We start from the raw sequence: 7,593 nt of genomic DNA on the forward strand, positions 1-7,593 counted from the left end.
AAACAAGATTTGTTAGGTTGTTCCTCACGTTTTATCAAGGTAACCATGACAAGCCGTAGGTGCGAAAAAGTGGTTTGTCCAAGGCGCACTAAGGTCCGGGTGCGGTCTACCATGTACGTTGTGTCCCGGTCCGATACGTTCTGATGGGATCCCTCACGTTGTTCACGTCTTCATCCAGGTCTGATGCGTTTTTTCACGTTTTGTTAAGGTTTCCTATGCATCGAACGCGAATACCGCAGAACTTTAGATTACGTTTGTGTCCACGGTATAAATAAAATCACCCAAACAACAGCAATCACTGTATCACTGTATCAGAATACTTCGACAAGTAAACATGAATTCCCAAGATGAAGAAGATTTTGTGTTTTCACCGCAAATGAAACGTAACGAAACGGCTATCGTTCACCCTAGCTTGCCGTGAAAACAGTGACAAAACGAAGCACAACGTGACAAAACTGGATAGGAACTTCAGATGCCGGGGATTACATATGATTCCCGCCCCCCTACGGACGATTTATAAGTTGTGTAACGGCCTATTTCGTACTGTCAAGTACTGTCACGTACTGTAACGTGTCATTACGTTTACCCCGTTTTACTACGACCTACTACGTGTATCATCCACACCGTGGCTGCCGTGGCAAATTTTTTGACAGTTTAAAATTCTGGCCCGGCATGCACGGCAATAACGGTCTGTCACGTTTGTATATCTCGTTCCCCCGCGCTGTCTCACGTTTATCCCGTTTTCTCCACGGTGGTATGAAACGGTGCTGCCGTGGCCACCGGGAACATTCTGTAAACGTAGCATTATGGTTTTAAAATGTGTGTGTGTGTGTGTGTGTGTGTGTGTGTGTGTGTGTTCGTGCGTGCGTGCGTGCGTGTGAGTGTGTGCGTGCGTGCGAGACCGTGCGAGCGTGTTTGTGTGTGTTCGTGCGTGCGTGCCTGCGTGTGTGTGTGAGTGCGTGCGAGACCGTGCGCGCGTGTTTGTGTGCGTGCGTGCGTGTATGATTGCGTGTGTGTGCATGCGGGGATGGGTATAGATGCGTGTGTTGGGAATGGGTGTGTTTGAAATAATAAATTCATTGTCTGGGTGTTTGTAAATCACAAAATGTTTTCCTAATCGTTATAATATTTATGAGACACTCAGAATGAGTACTTGTAAACATACAGATAAAATCTCAAAAAGCAATATAAACTGATAATACTTTTATTAGCGTCTGAAATTTCTTAAACCAAGGGAGTTATGAAAATAGGGCGAAGAATGAGACGACAGTTGACGTAATTGGAAAACAGAAATATTATGTTTTGGGAACAAAAACAGAAAACTAATACGGTTCTTTCGCTTTGACACCGTAAGTGTTTAATTTGCTTAATTTATATTAAAGAGCATACTCTTAATCAACAAGCATAGATGTTTAGATTATAAGACGGCATTTTAAGCTATATCAAATTAAAACCGAGAATGAAAAGAAGCGAAGCTTACCGAATATATTATTTATGAAAATAAAAAAGTATGAAAGGCAACAAGTTATTGAGTTTTGCCCGGTTGCTCAGGTAAAGATGGTTTCCCGACTTGCAAAATAGTACCGCACGATAAATGTCTTTATAATGTTACAATTAACTAGTTAAATATGTATACACTGTCGCCTTGCCTTGAAACACGTTGAACAGGATTTTGATAGATCCTCTGGTACGGTTTACGTTCGATAGTGGGGTCAATGTGTGTGCGTGAGTGTGTGCATGCATATGTACGTGCGTGTTTGTATGTGTCGGTTTTAATGAGTTTATGTTGGCAAAGATCATGTTTATTAACGTGGTACTGCGAATGTATATTTTTTGCATTTTTACGGAACAATTTTGTTTTCTCATGTATCCTAAAACTATAAAATTGTACTTAAGCAGACACTGCTTGAAGGTCATCCCAAAATTGCTAAATAACGGTTTCAATTAAAGGATGAGCTTTTCCAAATGGTGATCCCGAAATGGCTAAAGACCGGTTTCAATCACTAGTTGGGGTTCGCCAAATGGTGATCCCGAAACGACTAAAGACCGGTTTCAATAACTAGGTGGGGTTTTCCAAAAATGGCTAAAGAACGGTTTCAATAACTAGTTGGGGTTTTCCAAATGGTGATCCCGAAATGGCTAAAGAACGGTTTCAAAAACTTCTTAGGGTTTGGCAAATGGTGATCCCGAAACGACTAAAGAACGGTTTCAATAACTAGTTGGGGTTTTCCAAATGGTGATCCCGAAATGGCTAAAGAACAGTTTCAATAATTAGTTGGAGGTTGCAAAATGGTAATCCCAAAACTACTAAAGAACGGTTTCAATAACTACATGGGGTTTGCCGAATGGTGATCCCGAAATGGCTAAAGATCGTTTTCAATCACTAGTTGTGGTTTGCCTAATGGTGATCACGGTTTCAATAACTAGATGGCCTTTGGCAAATGGTGATCCCGAAATGGCTTTGGAACGGATTTAGTAACTATATGGGCTTTGGCAAATAGAAATCCCAAAATGGCTTAAGAACGGTTTCAATAGCTAGATTGCTTTGCCAAATAGATCGGATTTAGTAACTAGATGGGCTTTGCCAAATGGTTATAGCGAAATGGCTATTGAAAGGTTAAACAAAAATAGGTGAGCCTTGCCAAATGGTAACCCCAAATAAAAAAGTGTATCAATTGTGATAAATCTTTTTTTGGGGTATATGAGTACACCTTATAGTCTTGTGTGAATAGAGAACATGCTTAGTTTATTCGACATCTGTCTGTCAAAGCCTGAAAAATAATAAGATCAATAAGCGTTGGTGGGGTCACTTCAAGACGATTCACACTAGGCTTTTAATACAAAACTTTAAACACTATTCCATCTCTGTAAAAACATAACTGGCTCTAAATGATTTATGAAAGATATTAATGAACATCGTGTTTATTAGGCCAATGTGTCATGGCGTGCATCTTATTTCCTGTGTATCGTTTACTTGGCTTTTAGCTAACTGTGTCCATTAAGGATGACACTTCAGCAATTCATTGTTTGTTTTCTCTCAAAAACCTAGCATATTATTGTATGAAAAAACAACAACATTTTACCAGTAATACGTATGACATATAGCAGATAAATAGAGAATACTAGGTTAGTGCCGTGGATGGAGGAAGTTTATCTGGCAAGGCGGAGGAATTTATCGGGTGAGCCGAAGGCGAACCCTATAAAATCCGCAGCCGAGCCAGATAACTTTCTCCATCCACGGCACTAACCTAGCATTCTATTTATCCTGTTACTTAGTTTAATGAAACACTATAAAACCTTAAAATAATAAGAATCTTTAAAAGTAAGGGGGACAACTGTTTTTTCCCTGTTGACGTCATCACACTCGATATCCATCTGTTCAACTTTTTTAGTACGTTTATATTCAAAGTCATTGCATTTTAATACGTCAATATCAATTCAAAACATAAAAATACTTTTAAACGTGCATAAGCATGGATCAGTCTCCAAACATTATCTGATGATGTAACAATTATTCCGCAAGTCACAGAGTACAGTACACAGGTCAAAATTCACGATCACGAGTGTTTAGTATACAAACAATCGCAACATATGAAATGGACTTAAATGATGTTGATAGTGTTGAATGATCATAACTGCACCGGCAAAGATTTCATTCATTTCTGTTATAAGTGAGATTTTGTCATTCACCACAGAAATGGAATAAACTATCGACGAGTATCGTTGAATGCTGTTTCACAGTTTCCAGCATTTGCGGGTGGGGTAAGATTTTCACATCACATGTAGATTTCAAGTTGATTGTTCTGCCAGTGTCATTATTTTGAATAATGATGGGACTTTATGGGCGAGTGATTGTTGAGGACGGCTGTTAGTGGTCCATTGTAAAGATACTGAAACAGCATTTCTGCTGTTTTTCTGACATTGCAGAATATATAAAAGAAGTTCGTTTTCGCGGTCACATGACCACCTGACTGTAGATAAACATCACGTGGTCTACTATCCTAATAAACTTAAGTTTACACGGCACCTTGTCATTGGACCGATTTTGGTGTCGTTTACTGTATTTCCATTATATCATTCGATAATTAAAATCAGTGCTCTGGCTCTTAAATATTTGCATTTATTAAATTCATATAATATTTTGTATACATAAAGTAAGGAGTGATTTTGCTCGAATCCTGAAAATAATACAAATATCTTGTTTTTAAACTGCACTCAGTGTCATAAACAGCCTTTTACCCAATCACTTAGGCATAATTTAACTAGAACGTTATCTTTTCTTCAGATAATTGATGTTAAATGTAACTTAATAATATACTGGCAAACAACTGAAATTATTGAAGATGATTTTCCTTATTCTAGTTACAACAGTTACACACTAATACCAATATGCAGACATTCATATCTTAAAATTTGTGTTAAAATATTTCATTAGTATAAATGTTGTTTTTTTCTTTATGACTTTTCATTTGCATTAAACTTAGACATAGACAAAGCATGATTAGTAAATGACTGTTAGAAACACTTTATCTTTATACTATAGCCAAGAATTTACATCATTATGTCATCAATAAATGGTAAAATATTTTATCACAAGTTAAATATGAACAAGGAGATGAAAATATCTTATCAGTGATTAATCAATACAGTACGTACAGTCTACTGGATCGGAAAAGTAAATACTGGCTTATCTAATATAGACCAACGTGGTTTATCCATTTACTCTTAGTGCACTCAAAGGGTGTCAAGTTTGGTCTTTACAATACTGTAGGTAACACCGGTTCGATTTCTGGCCTGGGCGCATTAGTTTTGGGTTGTGGTCGCCATGCCGGACAAGAAAATTTCCTACGCGTACTTTTGTTTGCCTCACAACAAAAGACCCCGTTGGAACTAAATGTTTCCAGAATTAACTTTGCAGTCCTTAAACCGCTATTGATAACAGACATTGATCTGATAAAGTATGATGCTATTCATTAAATTATACAATGATATTAATTTTTCTGACCACTGTACCGACCTTAAAGATTGTTACTTCTTATTTCATGATTTTGGGGACATTGATTTGAAATAACTTGTACATAATGTCTGTGCAACAAAATAATCGAATTCTGTCATCACGCTGAATAATAAAATGTCTGCCAACTTCTATGTTCAATATGTTTTTTGAACGTGCTGGTGGACGTCTTTTTAAAAGGTAGATCTGAATCTTCACGATGATTTGTTTCATATGATTTATTTCATATGTTTTGCATTTTGGCTATAGATGATATGTCATTTAATGCTGAATAAATATTATGTATTATGTATGTATTTTTAAAAGGTAGATCTAATTATTTCCACGAGTTTACAGTTATTAAATATGTACTTTTTACTGTCACAACGAGATACTATATCACACCAATTCGAATCATGCAATAACTAACAAGCTGCTTGAAACTTTTCACAAAATAACTGCATCCCAATCTTCCTGATAGCCCAAAAAACACACAAAACCGAACTCTCAAAATAGGCCAAAATGACTCTAAATCAAATCATTGAAATAGAGCGAATTGATTTTTTATGTTTGGCGGAACATATTTAATAACTGTATTTATGCATTCATATCACATATTTAAAGTGACTGTACACCAGATTGGCACCAGAAAAAGATATATTTTTTTCTGTAACGAATCTCAGGACAATTATTTAATAAAATGTTTTAGTCTTTGATATCAGAATTGTAATAAACATACCAAAATGTAACAAAACAAAATCAAGTCGGATACCGGCTTCAAACCGGTGTCGCCAAAATTGCAGTCCAGTGGTTTATCCACTGTGCTACGAAGGCTTACGCTACATGGAAGAAATATTTAAGTTATATACCTAACTTGGTAATATGACGTGATAACATCGACTAGCCAATCACGCATAAGGAATGAATTCTACTAGGTAGACATACCTAGTAATCAATTTTAATGGAAAAAATCGGAAAAAATTGCGAATATCAAATTAAGGTTGAACTATGTGGTACTTCAGTTAATAATTTTCAATGCATTGTTCACACCGATACCAAGTTTAAGTCAATTTTCGACAATTTTCTCTTTTTTCGCTATTTCATCATACGGAGTACAGCCCCTTTAAGAGCTATGTCTATATGATTTTATATAATTCTCTTAAAATACCGACTCTGAGTGTTACAGAAACTTTATATATATAAAAGTTTGAACTGGGTGTGGACATTTTTTGAAAAAAAATAAAGATCCTAACTTTTGACTTTCAATATAATAACCCTAGAGGGTATTTAGCCTTCCTAGTATGCAAGCCTTGTTTTTAGTGTCATTTTTCAGCTGGGAATGTCACACAAGTTCCGAAAGACGGAACTGTCGTATTCGGAAGCAACTGCGCATAGACAATGAGTGAAAGAACGATAGCTTTACCGTCAAGTTTACATATATGTGTTTATATAATCAGTCACTGATAACAGTCATTGAAATTAGACTTTAGGACGAACAAGCCCGAATTCCTATCTATTGCTTGGCATCATTTTTTTTACCAAGCCCTGCTATACATTATTCAGCATTGGGACAAGCCTGGAAGACATATAACGAATACAGGGCTTGTGTTAATTTCAACCACTGTGGTACTACAGCATGTTGGTTTTCAATAAAATGTTTTGTTCCTGAAGTAAAAATAAACACAACTTTAAAATCAAATAACTAGTACATATTGTTTAACATGAAACCCATTGAGACAACCACCTTATACAAAAGAAAATGATGAAATCAAAACATGTGTATATACAGCGTTAACATGAATGATCAATCCAGAAAAAAACTATTTATATTAGAATTATATGCGCAAAGAATTACGATATACAGGTAAACATAAAGTTTATTTGGATAGTGACTAATACATGCATTGCATGCAGAGCTGAATACTAGCGACGTTCATACATTAGTACTACTTGTTCAATGAGTAAGTGAAACGCGCGCGCGCGCGCGAGCGTGCGTGCGTGCGTGCGTGCGTGCGTGCGCGAGCGTGCGTGCTTGCGTGTGCGTGTGCGTGCGTTTGCATGCAGTATATATTTACATGTTATATACTATTGTATAAACAAGTTGTTTCCGTATTCGTATCATATTTAATATTATTACACAGTATTTTGCTTGACATAAGTGTGTGCTATTTTACAATATTTGATCTGACAACAGTGTTGCTATTTCACGATATTTCGTCTGACAGTTCTAGAGGTGTATTCTGTTTTGCAATGTTATATCTATACACTATTTGGTCAAATTCTTTATATGTGATTATGAATGTATTGAACATTATTCCCCACCCCCTTGCCACGGCTGCAAAAAAATATTGAGCACGCAAATTTGATGAATATTCGACTGAAAGAACTTGAATGGGTGCAGATCGAGTTGGGTGAAGCTGCACCGTTTGATGCTTACAAAACATTTTTGAGTCCAATGTCAGTTGAAAAACCTGGAAGAATTGCATTTTGGCCAAAACTAGACATACAAGGGCTTGCATGGATGACAGACAGTTATATGAATTTTAAAGTTTAAATTTGACTTCCATGTCTAGCATGCGTTGTTCTACCGGACAGGTACA

This window comes from Mya arenaria, chromosome 17 (assembly GCF_026914265.1).
Source record: "Mya arenaria isolate MELC-2E11 chromosome 17, ASM2691426v1".
In the NCBI taxonomy this organism is placed as follows: domain Eukaryota; kingdom Metazoa; phylum Mollusca; class Bivalvia; order Myida; family Myidae; genus Mya; species Mya arenaria.